General features: G+C 42.0%; 1 protein-coding gene across 1 annotated transcript in view; it reads right to left on the bottom strand.

Moving 5' to 3' along the window:
- The window catches only part of RNF150 (ring finger protein 150), a 274,139-nt gene that overhangs the window by 130,974 nt on the left and 123,011 nt on the right, over positions 1-20,154 (bottom strand). The gene's annotated exons all lie outside the window — the stretch shown is intronic.

Here is a 20,154-nt window from a genome sequence, read left to right as displayed (position 1 = left end):
ATTAAGACAAGGGGCGCCTGGGTGGCTCAGTGGGTTAAACCGCTGCCTTCGGCTCAGGTCATGATCTCAGGGTCCTGGGATCGAGTCCCGCATCGGGCTCTCTGCTCGGCAGCGAGCCTGCTTCTCTCTCTCTCTCTCTCTCTCTCTGCCTGCCTGTCTACTTGTGATCTCTCGCTGTCAAATAAATAAATAAAATCTTTAAAAAAAAAAAAAAAAGATTAAGACAAGAAAATACTACTCCCTGTTCTTAAAGAGTTGACATTTTAAAAGAAATGTCACAGGCTTGGTCATAATATTGAAGCCAAACTTCAAACCAAAATAAAAAGGAAAGGCATATAACATTTTCTCAAGGAAAGTATCCAAATAGATTACGGATATTAAAGTAAATTACAAAAAAAAAATGGAAGAAACAGTGTTATCCTTTCTAAGAGCCTACAAGGCTTGCTCTGCCTGATCAAGGAAGTAAATGCTTTGCTAATGTCAGCTTTCTAGATGTAAATAGAATAACATAACTGGGTAATTAGGTCTTAGAAGGGGGTCTCGTCATCTACTCTGACATCATGTTCTTTATTTTACAGGTTAGGTGACTTGTTTAAGGTTAGAAATCACGTTGTTCTTTCTCAAAGGAAAAAAACCCCATTAATTCTCAAATATAATTTATGTTCCTGTTAGTGAAAAATTTTCTGTCATTGCGAAGCTCCTATGTTAAAAACAAGTGGTTCTCAAATGTATCAATGCTTCTACTTACCCTCATATTTCCTCCCATGTTTCTAAATAATATACTAATACTTCCTGGATTATCACTTTTGGAAATTTCCTACTGACACCCTGCCAGGTAGATCGCAGCCTACCTACATCCTTGTCTAATCCCTCACTGGACAAATCAGTGATGTTCCATGCAAACACTGCTCAGTACAGAGCCAGGTAGAATATGACAATTACATAACTTTTCTTCACTTTTCCAAAAGCATGTCATCACATCATCCTTTCATTCACCTGGTTTTCCATATTTCCACTTTTCTTTTTCCCCAAAGGCAGCTGTCTCTGAATATGCCTACAATAACATTTGCTATATTCTTCACATACACTAGTTCCATTTCGTCTTTTTGACCGGGACCCTTCTCTACCGGAACCCATTCTTCTCCTGCGCCAGAAGGACTGGTTGCCTTGAAGCCTGATGGGCAGTTGTCATCTGGGGCTTTTTCTTGGAAGGCAATCTAGCGACGGGAAAAGCTTACTTCCCGAGTCAACTTTAAGACTGTCTTTTATTTGTATTCTCAGACATACATTAAACAGCACCAAAACACGACGACCACCACCACAAACACGCTGCCTGTTTAAGATAGTGAGTGGACGCCTTGGGGTGGCTCCTCCAGCAAATGCTATTAACGCCACAGGGGCTGAGCCTCACTGCTGCCCAGACCCAGAGAACACAGGTGCTGGTGTCAGTCAGCCATATTTCCAGGGTTCCTTTCTCTTTAGCTCCTAACTACGTAGCTCATCATTGTTGGAAAATAGAATCAAGAGGCTTCTGAGACCAGGTAATGTGGACCCAGCTGGAATGTAAGGCCAGGGCTTCATTACTGTGGTGGCAGTGATGAAGGCATTCGGGCTCCTGTTGATCCGATCCGCTCTTCCAGAGAAAGCTCCAGTTTGAAGCTGACCACCGAAGAGATTTCCAGATGTAGCCAGAGCTATGAAAAGTTGCAACAGGACCACAGAGTTCTGTCACTGGGAGCCACCTAGAGACCACTTGTCAAGTCTAAGCTCCATATTTTGCAAAAGAGAAAACTGAGGCCTATAGTCTTAGCCAAGACAAAAAATGGGCTGGTAGAAGCTTGTAAGCAGACTTCAAAAAACACTTAGAAGGTGGGGTGCCTGGGTGGCTCAGTTGGTTAAGCTCTGACTGCTGATTTTGGCTGAGGTCAGGATCTCAGGGTCATGAGAGGGAGCCCCGCATTGGACTCTGTGCTCAGCGGGGAGTCTGCTTGAGGATTCTGTCTCTCTCCCTTTCCCTCTGCTCTTCTCCCCATATATGCGTACGTGCACACACTCTCTCTCTAAAATAAATACATAAATATTTTTAAAAATTTAGAAAGATAAAAGTAACACTACTAACAGATGAATTATGGTCTTACAGATGGATGCTGTTATTTTGCACAAGCTAAGCTTCTGGGAGAAGCAAAAATCAGTTAAATATTTATATTGATAACGTCAACTCTTGGGCATTTATCCTGTAATACTATAACGACTAAATGTGTAAACTGAAGCACCAAGTCACAATCTTTCTACCTTGTTTTTTTTCTTTTCTTTTCTTTTTTCTTTAACCACATGAAACACAAATCTTGAGAACTTGTTAATTATTTACCATCTGGCTTTGGAAAATACTTGAAGCAAACAAATTATAAGTTGCTGCCAGTGGTTAGTCTGGTTCTCGAAAGACCCAGCTAGTTGCAGGTTGCTGAACAGAGAATTAAGAGCATTTCACTTCTTGTTCAGAGACAGCTTTGCCAAGGTCCTTAGACATGGGCCTGAGATCACTAACTGACTTGTGTAAAGAGAATGTGCTAGTAACAAGTCAAGAACTATTGAATAAGGGGCACCTGAGTGGCTCAGCGGGTTAAGCCTCTGCCTTCGGCTCAGGTCATGATCTCAGTGTCCTGGGATCAAGCCCCGCCTCAGGCTCTCTGCTCAGTGGGAAGCCTGCTTCTCCCTCTCTCTCTGCCTGCCTGCCTGCCTGCTTGTGATCTCTCTTTCTCTCTGTGTCAAATAAATTAAAATCTTGAAAAAAAAAAAGAATTGCTCTTCCTTTGTTTTGGACCTGGTTTTTAACATCTATTCAAATTTTCCAAATTATAGTGAGATCACTCTAGACGACATCACTAATGCACAGGAATTTTATCATTTATATTCATTGCTTAATACATGCCATGACAGAATTCTCAACACCAAGGATACCCACCACCTGCTTTCCATACACGGCGTTCACAAACAATGCAGTGTTCATTACATGGTCCCAATTGTTTCCCTTTGCTTACTCTAGAAATTACTATTTGTTTTCTTCCTTGTAAACAACTAAAGTGAAACAAAATGATAGCTTTCTTCACCATGTTAACAACTTTCTTCTGGAAAAATCATTTGCGGATACTAGTTTCTAGAGCCTTAGAACCATTCCTACAGATCACAGCTGTAAAACATCATTTCCTCCCTAGAAACATACTACTCTGAATGTCAAGATTTCAAACTTTTAATAAGAGTCTAACGAAGGCAAAATATAGTTACATGTTTGGGTTGCTGAGCAACTGATAAAGCATCTTTCCAGAGCTGAAGCAAATAAACTTACTCTAACTGAAATTTAAGACCAATAATTTATGGGGAAACAGTACTAGCTAAAGGGTAAATTTAAGAGCAAAGAAAAGCATAGTTGGGGTGCCTGGGTAGCTCAGTGGGTTAAACCTCTGCCTTCAGCTCAGGTCATGATCTCAGGGTCCTGGGATAGGGCCCTACATCGGGCTCTCTGAAGGGTGCCTGCTTCCCCACCTCTCTCTCTCTGCCTGCCTCTCTGCCTACTTGTGATATCTCTCTGTCAAATAAATAAATAAATTCTTAAAAAAAAAAAAGAAAGAAAAGAAAAGCATGGTTGAGTTTTCCCAGTGTCATGACAGAAAAATTATACCAAATATGGGAACACTGAAATCCTGTTGATATTCTTACCGTCAGATAGTCCAAATCTTCATGAGGTCCTTCAAGAGCTAAAATCCTTAGAATAATGCAAAGTGTCTTCTCAAAATACATCCAATAATAGTAAATGTGGTTTGTCTTGAGGAGGAAGGGTTTTTATTGATAATAAGAAAAATTCTTCAAGTTCTCAAATTTCTTGTCCCAAAAGAATGTGCAGCAATGAGTCCAACCTGCGTTCTCTTTATTTAAAATTTTAGTATACTTGGACATACTTTGATGTTCCTTATTCTCAGCTTTCAGAATCTCCCTCTCACTACATAGAAATCTTCAGACAACATGCTCAGGATAATGCCAAGGATTAGGTTAGGATGTTAGGATAAGAGCTAACCAACCAGGCACTGAGGAGAAAGAGGAAGACAAAGCGGAAGGTAGGGCTGTAACTCTGGGCAGGTGTGGAGGCATAAAGTGGGCAGCTGCGTGGTCAGCTGGGCCTGGGCCTTGCACCTGTGGCTGGTGGTAGGTGAGGAGCTCGGTCTAACCAAGGCAGCCTGGAGAAAGGCCACAGCATGTCCACCTTTGACTCTGTGAGTGAGGCTTCCCTTGACAGGGCTCTCTGACCCTCATGGGGAGGAGGTGCTCAGAAAGAGTATGTTAATGAGGTGTTAATGAGTAATCCTCCTTCCTCAAGCCCAGGGACAGTGTGAGTTGGGTTCAGTCCTATGTGAAGAGGGGGTGTGCTTTTCATTGGGAAAAAGAGGTGGGATGGGGGGGGGCAGTTTCCTTCTGCTCAGGAGTCGAGGAAGGCCCTTGGAGCAGAGCACTGGTGACATCAGTCTTCCTCCTCAGGATCCTCAAGAGGTGGAGAGGATGCTCCCAGGAGGGACGCCTCTTCATGGAGGACGTCAAATCAGTTGTGATGAGTGTATTAGTTTCCTCTGGCTGCTGGGACAAATCATCATGAATGTAGTGGCTTAAAACAGCACTAATTTATCCCCTTACAGTTGGAAATCAGAAATATGAAACGGGTGTCAGTGAGCTAAGAGTAAGGTGTCAGCCGAGGTGGGCTCCTTCTGGAGCCCCAGGGGGCCATCTGTTTCCTTGGCTTTGCCAGCTTCTAGAAGCGGCTCACCTTCTCTGGCTTGTGGCTCCATCACGCCCACCTCTACTTCATTTGACAAACCTCTTCCTCTCTGATCCTTGGGCCTCGTTATCTTAAGACCCTTAACTCAATCGCACCTGCAGAACCCCTTTTGCCACACAAGACAATACGTTCCCAGAGTCCGGAGATGAGGACGTGGACATCTCTGGAGAGGGGGTGTTGTTTTGCCTATCGCAGTGCCGTTGGCAGAGGGACATACTTCTGGAGTAGGCTTCCAGAAGTATGTGACAGGAGGCAGATCTTCCCCATAGTGAAGGCCTCTGATTTTCCCAGGTATTTACATGGTCTGGAGAATATTCTTTATGATTTTTCCCTTCATCCTGTTGAGAAGTTGAGAAGGATATTCATTCCCTGTCTCTCCTCTCCTCCCTGCCTATTAGCTCTCAACACCCACCATACCACCCCAAATCCCAGCACCCTGGCAAACATTCAGCAGCGAGCAAGATGTTGGGGTGAGAATTCCAAGGAAGGCAGTGTAAAACACTGTAAAACACTGGCCAGGAAGGATGACAGGCCCGGTCCATTCTGGTATGAAGAAAAGTTGCATGTGTGGGTGTTGTTGGCATAACAGTGATGATTTGCCTCTTAGGGTCAGAAATATCTGCCACCAGCATCGGAGAATGTAAGCGCTGTCTAAACAATTACCCACTCCATCCCCGCACCCTCTAGACCTTCACAAGCCACGTGGAGACACACATGCTTCTGGTCCCTCCAAGAGAAGTGCGCGTGGAAAGGATAAAAACAAGAGCCAGCAGATTAGCCATGTTTGGAATGGAAATCCAAGGTCATGCCTCCTCCCAAACAGCCAAATCCTGAAAGATTATAAACAGGCTTAAGCTGTAGCCAGATTACCAGCTGCCTACAGTAGGAGTCACTGGGTTGTCTTGAAGGCCAAGATCCAAATGATTGGACAAGAAGGGCTATTGCAGGGCGCAGCTGATGTGCGTGTGCACCAGACTAAGACTGTAAGCTGAAGGTATGAACAAAACTCATCAGGAGTTTATAACAAATATGGGTATCGGTTGTGGAGCTGTTGCTCCAACACGCAGGTATGTGCACACACACACACACACACGCACACACCGCCGCTAACCAAACCAAAGTCAGATGCTAATATCGAATGAGGGACCTTACATGTGGGGGCTGGTCACACAACAAAAACCGCATATGAAGGGCTTCAAGACAAAAAACATGGCCCTAGTGAGGACATCCAGGCTACGAAAAAAATGAAAAAGTCTTCTGTGTTCCCCGAAGACTGGCACGACTGAAGGAGAGAAAGATTCATTTGGCGGGAACACCAGAGTAGACGGCAGAGTAGATTTTTCACTCATGGCGGCCGCCCTTCTGGTTTTCACCTGGATCAGGCAGATGCAGGGTCCCGTTCAATCACCCGACAGCTCTCACACGGCGTGCTCGCACTACCTGTTATGAGTGTCAATTAGCGGAACGTAAACCTGATTTGGAACAGTTAAAACCGGTTTAAAGTCCTGCCTTATCTCACAGCTGTGTACTTGGCCATTTAAGTGCCCCGTGTCTCAGTTTCTTCACCTCTACAACAAAATAATAATACTTCATATAACATAATTATAATTAGAGTCTAATCATTAATTTACTAAACGTAAGAATTTATTAGTCTTATTATTACTACTACTTTGGCTACTTCAAAGGCTGATGAAAGAATAAAGTAAAAGTTTTTATCCTATTAAATGTCATAAAATTTATATGCTACGGGACATCTGGGTGGCTCAGTGGGTTAAGCCTCTGCCTTTGGCTCAGGTCATGATCTCGGGGTCCTGGGATCGAGTCCCACATGGGGCTCTCTCCTCAGCAGGGAGCCTGCTTCAGAAGCTTCTGCCTCTCCCGCTGCTTCTCTCTCATTCTCTCTCTCTCAAATAAAGAATTAAATCTTAAAAAAAAAATTTTTATATGCTACTATTACAGAGAAAAGTAAATTTTGGTTTCCAGTTATAGAATCTAGTTAGGAAAATGGGGTACCTTTAAGAACTATTTAAAGAGAAAAACTGTCTTTGGCAAAGTGTGAGAGAGTCCTGTAGTCAATGAGATTTCCTGATCCCATGATTCCATTATGGTATGGCCCAAGAATAAAAGTGAGAAAAGCATGTTAGAAAATCACTGCAAAGGGACACCTGGATGGCTCAGTCAGTTAAATGTCTGACTCTTGATTGTGGCTCGGGTCATGATCTCAGAGTCATGAGATCAAGGCCCGTGTCAAGCTCCACACTCAGTGAGGAGTCTGCTTAAGATTCTCACTCTCTTTCTCTCTGCTCCACCCTCCTCCTCTCTCTCTCTAAGATAAATGAAATCTGGGACACCTGAGTGGTTCACTTGGCTTAGCCTCTGCCTTAGGCTCAGGTCCTAATCCCAAGGTGCTGGGATGGGGCCCCACAATGGGCTTCCTGCTTAGCGGGGAAGCCTGCTTCTCCCTGTTCCTCTGTGTGCTGCTCCTCCTGCTTGTGTCCTTGCTCTCTCTCTCTCTGTCAAATAAATAAAATCTTTAAAAGAAAAGAAAGAAAAAAACTTCGAAGAGAAGATCTTGAACAGGAGATACAAGGCAGAAAGAAACTGGGAGATTCCAGAATGCGACATTTGTGAGCCAATACAGAGATTAGTGTGAAGTAAATCTACGTGGTTTCCCAGCTTCCAGGAAATTCCAGCACATTTTCAACCCACATAGGACCCTCTCCTACAAACCGTGATAGGGAACACTATGACAATCTCCACCAAAACATGAAATGTACATTACATTGTAGTAGAGCACTTTCACTTTTAGGAACTTATCCTATAGATGTATATACATATGTAAATAATATTTAGAAAGATAATCACTCAGCCCCTAGTTTATATACTTGATAGAAACAGAATTTAAAATCTAAGAATATAATCAAAAAGGCCATCAATAGGAGACTGTGGTGCATCCACACTGACATATTTCACAGACTCTATAAAACAAAATATTTAATAGCTCCATTTGCACTGATTTGAATAATTGTCAGGTAAAAAAAGGAAAGTCTAGTCCTGTGTGTGCAATATGCGACCATTTGTGGAAAAAGAAAAAGACCATGCACAGCTTGCATGTCGATGCGTAGACTGCCGTATAAAGGTAGTCACTAGTAACAGATCAGGAAAGAGGAGCGAGAGGGGACACATGCCATTCCCCTTTTGAATTCCATTTGATACTCATGTGTTACCTATTCAAAAATTACTTTACCAGTATTATCTAGTGGCCCAATGTTTTCAGAGACTCCAGATAAATTTGCACACTATGACTTCAATTTAGGAAGCCCTGATACACAGTGTTCCCCAAAGAGCCTCTAATTAAAATTGTTTCCAGGTAGATAACAGTGCAAAATAAAGTGGTCTAATACAAGGTCTGGTCCAGTCCCCCAAGGACCTTGTGATTACAGACTAAGTAAGACTGGACAGGGGCGCCTGGGTGGCTCAGTGGGTTAAAGCCTCTGCCTTTGGCTCAGGTCATGATCCCAGGGTCCTGGGATAGAGCCCCGCATTGGGCTCTCTGCTCAGCAGGGAGCCTGCTTCCTCCTCTCTCTCTCTGCCTGCCTCTCTGCCTACTTGTGATCTCTGCCTATCAAATAAATAAATAAAAAAAAATCCTAAAAAAAAAAAAAAAAGACTGGACATACAAACTGCTGGAGATTGAAATGTGTCCTCCCTCCCAGTTCATATATTGAAGCCCTCAATCCCAATGTGACTGTTTAGAGAGAGAGCTCCTAAGAAGATAATGAAGGTTAAATGAGCTTATAACAGTGGGACCCTAAATCTATAGGATCCGTGTCCTTATAAGAGAGACAGACAGCAGAGCTCCCTCACTCTCCACCATATGAAGACACTGTGAGAAGGCAGCTATCTACCAGCCAGGGAGAGATGTCTTCCCAGAAACCAACCCTAATGGCACCTTGATCACTCAGAGCCTCTAGAATGGCGAGAAAATGAATTTCTGTTGTTTAAGCCGCCCTGTCTGTGGTGCTTTGCTATGGTCACCTGAGCTGACCAAGACAGGTGCCATCATGGACTCCAGCACCTTGAAGCTGGGCTTGCAGTCTTCCAGCCAGAGGTGAGCTGAGCTCAAGCCTAGGCTGCCATCCCTGGTCCGCTGAGACACTGTAACACACCACTAGGTAAAACAGAAACAGTGTGCACGAGCAGCCACAGGTCCGGTTCCAGGGCTGCCCACAGACTGTGACCTTTAACTATCAGCCTCTGCCGTGTTTATCTCAAGCATCTCTAAGTTACTTCCAGCTTGTGGGTTCCAAGATCTGTGACACACGGATGGCAAAATATGTCACTGCTGAGAGTCAAGTTCTCTTCCAAAAATAGCACAGTTTCATATTTGTGAGAGATACACAGCAGCCTGTAACCTAGGACCTCCCAATCAGAGCAGATCTCATTTAGATCTCAAAGCCTCCTGAAGCTGGCTGCTGCTGTCGCACACACAGAATCTTCCTCACGCTCTCTGTGTTGCTGGCATTCTCCAGGTAGGGAAGGCAGGGCCGGTTCTACTCTGAGAATTTGCTACTCCGGAAATCCATCTTCCAGAAAACTTGACACTCGGGGAATAAAAAGGGCAATAAGGAGGTATTCTGTCTCACAACAGGCAAAACTCGGACAGTTCCTATCGTTATCAAAGTAAGAGAGACGGTGTTAAGCCAGCAACTAAAATACACATTGCTCAGGTATCATTCACACTAAGAGGGAAGTGACTTAGCTGACTGGCTGATCCAATACTTGAAAGCGAAAGTGCCAGGAGAGTCTTGTGGTTGACACTCAACTTCACATCAGAATGAAAGAGTAATACCGGGAAGCCTAGGCGAAGCACTGATGCTTTTTTTTCCCCCCCAGACTAAGGTGTGAGTACTTGTTATCAAAGGTATACATAGTGTCGCAACACCTAGGAACAGATATCCTTGTGGGTTTCGGCATGGAATAATGTCTTTGAAGAGTCTATTAACTTCAAGATAAATGTAATTGCCTACATGGATTTAAAAATTGTGACCTTGGAACACCTGGGTGGCTCAATTGGTCAAGTGTCTGCCTGTGGCTAGGGTCACAAACCCAGGGTCCTGGGATGAGTCCCATGGGTCCCATGTTGGGCTCCTCTCAACCCTCTGACCACCACTTCCCCTGCTTCTGCGCTCTATCTCCCTCTTTCTTTCTCTCTCTCTGGTAAATAAATAAATAAAATCTTTTAAAAAACATTGTGACCTTGTTCTTACCACACATTTAGCTCAAGACAGAGGTAATGGGACTTGCTAAAAATTTGGCTCTCCACCCATAAGAGCTGTTGCCTAAAACATTGTATTTGGGGGCGCCTGGGTGGCTCAGTGGGTTAAAGCCTCTGCCTTCAGCTCAGGTCATGATCTCAGTCCTGGGATCTAGCCCTGAGTTGGGCTCTCTGCTCAGTGGGGAGCCTGCTTCCCTTCCTCCCTCTCTGCCTGCCTCTATGCCTACTTGTGATCTCTGTCTGTCAAATGAATAAAATCTTAAAAACAACAACAACAACAACACACATTGTATTTCAACATGGATTTTGTTTGGGATGTTTCATAAGTGTCTGACCCCCTGAGAAAGGCATCCTTACTCAGAAGTTATTTCAACTTGCTAGAATTACAAATGGTATGAAATAAGTATAACAACATAGAACTTTTCAGCTGAGTTTTGCAAATCTTTTGTCATAATGACTACCATAATGACTCACTGAGTACTAATTTATCCGTGGCCTTTCAAAAATGGCTACAGACCCCCCAAAATAAAGTAACCTAACTTTACTTATAATTGTGTAATTATTTTTGGAAAGACGTGTGAGACAACCCATTAAGATAAAGGCCATATCTATATATAGCCCCATATCTATCTGTATTTGATCAAGTTTATCAAAAACTTTCAAGAGATTATATTCCCACTGTGCCTATGGTTGGGTTGTGAAATTCAACCTATCTTTAAAAGTCTAATTGAAAACCCCTCCAAATGAACTCTGTGTCACTTCATCACAGCCTCTCCTTCCAAGTATCTTTCTAGACTGTTTTCTCTTGACACTATTTTATTTATACTTCTCTTGTGGATCATCTTTGATCTTCTTACACTTTCCCAATTCTTTCTCATCCTTGTAAGAGTCCCTCTCCATTTGTCTCATCTACTCCATTCTCTCCTGTCTTTTCTCAGTGATTATTCAGTTGAGATCCATGTTTTCTATTCTCAATTGTAAAGAAGATAAAAGGAATATATTTATATAGTCTCCTAGCAAGATTAAAAATAAAACCAAATTTAATGGTCTTTCTCATTTTCTTTTTATAATCTTTCAGTAATTTGTTTCTGTTTTTTACAAAATGTATTTTCCTACCTCTGATATAAGTAAAACAAGGACCAAAATAGTTGAATATGTATTTGTATTAAATGTAAGCAAGAGAATTCACACATTTAATGGAGGCCACAGACGAGAGTTATAGAGATTAAAGAGTATTCTTTCCTTATTGGGAAGAACTTTCTTGGAAAATGAGGATGTTTCAAAGGCACATAAAAGTTCTACAGATCATATCAATAAACTGAAATCATTTGGATCTGTTCAATAATTTATACATGCTTTTTCTCCAAAAGAATTTTAAGCCATGTACACAAATACTTTTTCTTTAAATTTACTCACTTTATCTTTACTTTCATATTAATGAATAGCTTTGTGAAATAATGGATTTGATATGATTCCTATGTGCATATATATATGCATATATATATAAATATACCTCCTATGTGTACATATCGGTAATATTGATCTATACATCACTTAAAATCATTTTGTGGTTTGAGTTCCCATTTTAGTTTAAGGAAATATAATGTCTCAGTTCTGCTTAGAAAAAGCAAATACTTTTATTTATATTTACATTTATTTATATTTATATATATTTTTTATTTTTTATTTTTTTAAGATTTTTTATTTATTCATTTGACAGAGAGAGATCACAAGTAGGCAGAGAGGCAGGCAGAGAGAGAGAGAGAGAAGCAGGCTCCCCGCTGAGCAGAGAGCCCGACGCGGGACTCGATCCCAGGACCCCGAGATCATGACCCGAGCCGAAGGCAGTGGCCCAACCCACTGAGCCACCCAGGCTGTGTACAGAGTATATTTATCTTTATATATAGATAACTACACAGTTAAAGCAGCACTATTTGAAGAGTCACGCTTTTGAATAATAGCAAATCTTTTTACCAGGGTGTTCCTTGACCTTTTTCACTGTCAAAGTCACATGCATGACAAAGTCTTTATTATATTTGGTTAGGCGCACCCGCGGACAGTTTATCGGACTTCTCTCAGAGGTCTATCAACAGCCTCTCATTCTAAGAACAGATCTATGATGTCAGCCCTCAATCTAACTCACTCCCCCACCTCTTTCTTTTCCTCACTATCTTAAACCATGCCACACTGAATGATGAAGAGCTTGGGTCAAAATGATGCGGTTATATAAACACCCACTATTTCTGTCTCATGGAAACGCTTCCCCTGTGAGTTACTCAATATGTTTCTCAGCTCAGAGGATGCATCTCTGCTCTAGGCTTGTACTGAAAAGAATACCATTTAGCCTAATCCCATTGGCAAATTGCTAAACCTTTAAGCTAAACCTTTAAGCGGGATTGCTGCGTGCACCATGTGACAGCACTCTGATTTGAACGGGGTGGCTGGCAGCTTATAACCCAGCCAGATGTACTGTGAGGGGAAGACTGGCAGAAGGCAGGCTGGGCAAAAAGACTGGGCTCCCTGTTCTGATTCCAGCTCGGTCACCCCGAGTAGCTCACCTCTTGCCAAATCACCATTTTTTTCAACGAAGAAGTCAGCTTTTTTCAAAGGCTTCTTCTAGTTCTGATTTTTAAGATTTTTCATGGAGTGCTCTTTAAATTCCCAAAGGGTAAGAACATTATCTCTGGTATGCACTACGGATACACCAAATGCCTACAGAAAGAATGAACCAAGTAGCAAGTTTACCATTACACTTTCAAGTGGCTGTCATTCATTTAAGAGAATCAGATTCTTTCTGCCCTGGGGAGAGAGATTTCTTGAGCAGACGCAAGATTACATATTACTTATTGGGCCAAGTATGGATGGTAAGACTAAATAATTAGTTAAAGACTGAACTTTCAGAAGGAGAGAAAGGGCCATGGGAATATTTTTAGAGAGTAAACACATTTTGCAAAATAGTACCATGCTGGGTACTCACTTGGAGGATTAATTTATACCACAAAAGAGAACATGTACCATGGAGTATAATTCAAGAGACTTTGGAGCAGCATCTAGGATGCTCTCCCTTTCCCCCCATATTGATTATTATTGGACTATCACCTTTGTAAACTACCAGGACCTGTTCCCTTAAGTCCAAGGGGACTTACGGCATAGGGAGTGAGAGAAAGAAGGCAACTATCTTGTCCTCTCTTTCCTCTCACCTTTCCTGTTGCTTTGTTCTACGTCAGTAGCACCCGCCTCATTGTAATCCCCACCAGTCACTCAATCCCCAACATTCACAAGCACCCTGGCTCTTCTCACCACAGCAAGAGGAATCCAAGTGAAGGGGAGGGAGGCCATGGGACATCCACTGAGCATGTGTGAAAAAGAAGGATGCTGTAAGATTAAGGTTTCTTCTATTCTATAAGAGGGGAGTCCTGGTGAGGATTACAGAGGATGGGAGTAACAGGCAGCTCAAACACTAGAGTCTTTGGAAAGAAGGAAAGCCATCCTACCAGGTTCTCTGTGAAACTATGCTAAGGATTTTAGCCCCACTCTTGCCCAGCACTTTGTTTCTATTCTGTTCCCCTTCTCTGGTTTTCCTCACCCTCACTTTCTTCTTCTCCAGCTCTAAGTGAGCCCTTGTCTTAGACCACCAGAAAATAACTAGCTGCTTCGATCTTATAATAGCCTGCAGCTAAAGAAGCCTACTAAGTTCAGGGGAGAAAGGAGAGGAAGGAGAGGGCTTGTGTATCAGAAACTGATTAGAACTCTGAATTCAGTGTCTCAAAGACATGTTATACCTGCTGCGGTGGTTCTGTACTGTTTTCAGTTGATCCATTCAACAGCATTCAACCAACATCTACTAAGCATCTCCAACATGCCAGTCTAGGCTCTGGGGCTATAATGATGGTGAACAACAAAAACAACTCATACGTGTTACCTACCTTCATGGGGCTTACAGTTTAGTGGAAAAGACATGAATGGAGAAAAATAAATATCTCTACCCATCAATGTACAATTAGAAACCGAGATAACCATCATAAAGAAATGAGATTCTCTGGAATGTTCTACAAGGAGCCTGAGGTGGAGCCGGGAGTCAGGAAATGCCTTCTGGAGGACCGACACTAAAGCTGAGCTCTGACAAATGAGTAGGAGATTTCTCAGCAGAGGCAGGGGCGAGAGCAGAAGGAAGATGATGAGGCAGGAAATTACAACCCCCTTGAACTTGAAAGTCTACAATTTCTTACATTATTCAGATAAGGCTAATAGAATTATGTCTGAACACTTTCTAAAAGGCCATTAGTGAACTATATTTACAAGGTAAGAGGTTACAGCCCCAGGTGAGTATGGAGACAGGATTCTGATCAGTGACCTCTGTGTCATCAATTCTGTCTTATAATAACCTTTTTTGGGGGTATGAACTATATAACTGTCCTTGCTGAGTTATTACTTTTTTTTTTTTAAGATTTTATTTATTTATTTGACAGAGATCACAAGTAGGCAGAGAGGCAGGCAGAGAGAGAGGAGGAAGCAGGCTCCCTGCTGAGCAGAGAGCCTGATGCAGGGCTCGATCCCAGGACCCTGAGATCATGACCTGAGCTACCCAGGTGCCCCAATTTTTACTTTTTTTAAAGGAAGTTGTCTTTGAGACATGTGGACTTCAAAAGTTATTACCTTTGTGATACAGCCATTAATCTTAGTTGTCAGAAGAAATTGCTTTCTACCTGGTATTTTACAGAGGAGCTTCAAAACTCTGCTCCCTACCCTTTCGCCTTCAGGTCTGAATGAGTCAATAAATTAGTAACTCCAGCAGATGACTCGCTTTTTAAAAAAAAAAAAAAAAAAAAAATGAAAGCTCAAGTGAAAAAGTGAAAGGTTTTTGCCCCAACAAACAGGACAAGCAAAAACCCTGTGGCAAGTGAGAGCACAGAATGTTCAAAAAGTATTGGGGGAAAATGGGTAGATGAGGAGGTAAAACTGACAGGGCTTGTAGGGACATGAAGGAGGGCTGATGCCAAGAATGACCCTGAGATCTGGCCTACACCCCTGAACAGACAGTGGAGACACTCTGACTTGGGGACAGTGGTTGGATATAGACACAATCCAAATTTTGGAGGGAAGACTTTTTTTTTTTTTTTTTTTTGGATATGTTGAGTCTGAGGTGATTTTGAGCAATACAAATATTGATATTGTGGATGGATCTGTGGATAAGTTCAGAAGGAGAGAAGCTGTCAGACTGTAGGTGGTACCTGGCGCATGGATGGGGACAAGGTTCAGTAGGCGGGTGGCATAAAACGAAAAGAGAAGGCAGCCTGAGATCAAGCGTTGAGCAAAGCAAAAGAGAAAAGCAGGAGCCATGAGATAGGAGAACAGCCTGCCTTGACCAGTGTTGTAATTATTCCTGGTAAGGGAGGAAGTATTTTCTCAGATGTTAGAATTCTAGGACAAGTAGGCTTCCTTAAGGAGGTATGAGAGCCTAAGCACTGGGCAAGATACCTACACTGGAAAATTTCCCCTGAATTGTGGGTAAAACCTATGAGAAATGAGGTTATGCCAAAATGGGTGCTGACCAACCCACCTTACGAATTAATTTTTGGAACATAACCCATTTGCAACTGAAGTACATCATGTACTATGACAGAAGGAAGGACACATCTTATTTTAGTTACATCTTAAATATTTTGAGGGAACAGAGTATTTTTTTCTAATAGCACTTTATTCCTGGAATTTTGCTGTCATTTGAATATCTATTTTTTTTTAAGATTTTATTTATTTATTTATTTGACAGAGAGAGAGACAGATCACAGGTAGGCAGTGAGGCAGGCAGAGAGAGAGGAGGAAGCAGGCTCTCCGAGGAGCAGAGAGCCAGATGCGGGGCTCGATCCCAGGACCCCGGGATCACGACCCGAGCCGAAGGCAGAGGCCCCAACCCACTGAGCCACGCAGGCGCCCCTGAATATCTATTTTTTAAGAACCAGAATGAAGAGTAAGGGAGGACTGAAACCTAGCTGCATTTCTCCACTCTTTGTGAATCTTTCTTTTGTCTTTGTCAGTTCTGTGGTTTCCTGTCAGCTAATCAGACCCTGCCTTCTGTGTGGCAGCCGGAAGAACTGACCAACATGATCTCTGGTTAAAGTCTGGCAGCAGTGAGCTAAGGAAGGGAACACAGCTCAAACCAGACAGATGTCAAGTTCCTTTAATCCTCTCCATAATACATGATTGAACCAGACATGGCTGGTTAGGCACTAGATGCTACTTTGTCTTAGCTGATCTTTGGAAATCTGAGGCTTATCCTTATCTACTTCCCAGAAACAAGGAGGTACACTGATGAACCATGAGCTCTGGAGTTCCAGTTTTGATGTTCATTCACACCCAAAAGCCAAAAGTCTACATAAACAGCACGTTATTCCTAAATAGAAGTGCTTTGGAGAATATATTTATATTCTTATATATATTCTTAGACTTATACTCCATCATTAAAACAGAAGAGAACAAAACAGGTTTAGATAGTTCTTCCCTTTAAAGCAAAATAAATACATATATACTTGAGTTTACACTGCATAGAGAACAGCAATGTTCTAAAATATAAAAGTTTTTAAGAAAACCACAAGTGTCTGAGACAGTTCATTCTTTGAGGAAGAAAAGAGTTCTGTGTACTACAAGAGCTCCTAAAAGGCATTCCAAAGTTTGCAAACTTTGCTTGTTCTACCGTTTGTTACTTTTTGATTTTCAGTATAAGATATTAATTTCCAAAGGTTGGAAAGGAATTGAGGCATGAATCAATCCCCACCTCTTCTTTAATAGTCTGTCTGTTCAACGGCTCATTGACTCCTATCCACACACCTGAAATACAGAAGAGCTGGAAGGCAGCCTGGCTCATCCTTGTTTTAAGGTAAGAGATTTACTGAAAGTTCAGCTTATCCACTCAGGGGAATGGTGTAGTGGTAGTGACAGTCTTCTATAAAGACCCTGTGAAAATACTCCTTCTGGAAAATCAAAGGCCACTAGACAGAAATCTGGGGGACCCAAGTTCACGCCTGGGTTCTGCCCTTATTAACTGTGTGAATTTGGCCTAATGAGTAAATGTCTCTGTAACTCATCTTATTCCTTAGTATAATAACTGCGTAAGTAACCTTTAAAATTTCACCCAGTTCTACAATCACATTTTCTTGTATTTCAGTTGATTTTTGGCAACTTTAGTATCACCTTGGGTACCTGAAAGGCCATCTTGTTCTGTTTTTTTTTTTTTTTTAAGTTTTTTTTATTTATTTGACAGAGAGAGATCACAAGCAGGCAGAGAGGCAGGCAGAGAGAGGGGAAGGAAGCAGGCTGCCTGCTGAGCAGAGAGCCCGATGTGGGCCTGGATCCCAGGACCCTGAGATCATGACCTGAGCCGAAGGCAGCGGCTTAACCACTGAGCCACCCAGGCGCCCCGAAAGGCCATCTTGTTCTTTGTGTGTTTAAATTTTCTTATTTTTTTAAAAAAATACCTGTGGATAATGAATTAGAATTCCTCAACTGTTTCAACAAAATTAAGACTTAAAGTTTTTATTTGACCAAAGGCAGATTCAAATATTGATATGGTTCCCACTCCTTGATGTGATTAATAAAATTAACAGAAGTGAACCTTGTTGGGGCACCTGGGTGGCTCAGTTGCTTAAGTGACTGCCTTCGGCTCAGGTCATGATCCTGGGGTCCCAGGATCGAGTCGCACATCAGGCTCCCTGCTCGGCAGGGAGTCTGCTTCTCCAGCTGACCTCTCTCCTCTCATGCTCCTTCTCATTCTCTCTCTCTCTCAAATAAATAAAGTCTTTGGGGAAAAAAAAGAAGTGAACTTTGTTTATATACCTCTTTCCATCTAGGGCTGAGAAAGTACAATGTGAGACAAAACTCAGGTGGGAATGTAAACACCCCTTTCCATTAAGGTGCCAGAGAGTTTGGCATAACTCAGTAGGTTTGGCATAAACTAAGGCCTAGCTATTTCCAAATCCCATCTTCTTTCCAGTTTACCAGTTTGACCCCAGGAGAGCTGGTTAAAGACTGGAAATTCCTTGAATATTAAAGGGAACATGGCATTCTACTACTATAATACCTCCATTTCTCAGCCCAAAGCCTTGCATACAGTAGGTGCTCAATCATTAATTTGGGAAGACTAGAAAGGAGATTTCCATTGCCAAGGTCCTAGACTGAGGTCATTTAATTTGTGGACTGATATCATGGATCAGTTACAACTCTGCTTTTATCTCATACAAAAAATCTCACAAACCAAAATGACTACATCTTCATCTTGTCATTAGAATGACATCATTAGAATTAGAATCATTAGAATGTCTGATGTTCTGATTCTTGGTATTTTGGCTGCATAGCCTTCGGGATTTTTGTGTGTGTGTGCATGTGTGTGTATGCATGTGTCTGGCTGATCCCAGAAAGATATATATTCACCATCTCCATTCCTATATCCAAACAGTAGGTATCCTGCAAGAAGGAGTCTCCAAGTTTTGTGAACCTAAGTACAGATCTATTTGTCCAAGGGAAGTAAGTGAAGGTTGTAAGTGAAATGAACACCCTGAGCCATGAAGCCTATGAATAAGAATAGGGAAGTGATACAGTTCTAGGCCTCCAGCACAAATTCCAGCAGTGTTCAGCAAGCATGGTGGATTTGAGATGTACTCAAAGATCTTTACCCACGAGGTAGGCACTTCTTTTATAAGATGAATATACTTGCTCTGTAGTCATCTGCCTTGGAGTTTCAGATCCTTGAATTAGCACATAATTAAAGAAGGAAATTTCAGTATATATCTAAAAATTCCATTATCTGGGGCACCTTGATGGTTCTGTCAGTTAAGCATACAACTCTTGATTTTGGCCAAGGTTGTGATCTCAGGATCAAGCACTACCTCTGGCTCTATGCGGGGTGTGAAGCCTGCTTGGGCTTCTCTCTGTCACCTTCTCCCTCTTCCCCACCTCCTGCACCATGCAAGAGTGCAGGTGCTCTCTCTCTCTCTCTCTCTCTTCCAGGAAAAAAAAAAAAAAAAAAAAAAAGCTCCTGGGTGACTCATTCCTTAAGCATCTGCCTTTGGTTCAGGTCATGATCCCAGAGTTCTGGGATCAAGTCCACATCGGGCTCCCTACTCAGCAGAAAACCTGTTTGTCCCTCTTCTACTCCCCCACCTTGTGTTTCCTCTCTTGCTGTCTCTCTGTCAAATAAATAAATGAAAACTTAAAAAAAAAAAGAAGAAAGAAAAAAAGAGAAAGAAAAAATTCTCTTAGCATCATACAATTAAAAAATTTGTTATCTTCCTTTGTACACTAAGTTATCTGTTACTTTTTAATTGGGTTGGCTGTTTCTTTCCTCAATTGGTATGAGTTTTTTTAAAATTTTAAATATTAAGTCTTTTTTTTTAGATATATGGATTGTGAATGTCCTGTACTATGTAGTTGTAAGACCCCATTATGCTTACACATTTTTTTTCTTTAAATTCAGTTTAATTAACATATACTATAAAGCCTCTGTTCCTGTAGATTGTCTCTGTTCCTTTAGGGCTCTCTCTCCATTCAAAAGATTCCCTGTAGGGGCGCCTGGGTGGCTCAGTGGGTTAAGCCGCTGCCTTGGGCTCAGGTCATGATCTCAGGGTCCTGGGATCGAGTCCCGCATCGGGCGCTCCGCTCAGCGGGGAGCCTGCTTCCCTCTCTCTCTCTCTGCCTACCTCTGTCTACTTGTGATCTCTCTCTGTCAAATAAATAAATAAAATCTTAAAAAAAAAAAAAAAAGATTCCCTGTAATATTTCTTGCAGGGCTGATTTACTATTCACAAATTCTTTTAGTTTTTGTTTGTTCCAGAAACTCTCTATCTCTCCTTCTATTCTGAATGACATCCTTGCTGGATAAAGTATTCCAGGCTGTGTATTTTTATTTTCCCCAATTTATCACGTTAAATATATCATGCCAGTTCTTTCTGGCCTGCCAGGTCTCTAAGGATAGGTATTCTGCTGGCATTATGTGTCTACCCTTGTAGGTTAAGGACCTCTTGTCCTCAGCTGGTTTCAGGATTTTCTCTTTATCTTTGAAATT

Source organism: Meles meles, chromosome 2 (assembly GCF_922984935.1).
Source record: "Meles meles chromosome 2, mMelMel3.1 paternal haplotype, whole genome shotgun sequence".
Taxonomy (NCBI): Eukaryota; Metazoa; Chordata; class Mammalia; order Carnivora; family Mustelidae; genus Meles; species Meles meles.
This window is presented reverse-complemented; position numbering and strand designations above follow the sequence as displayed.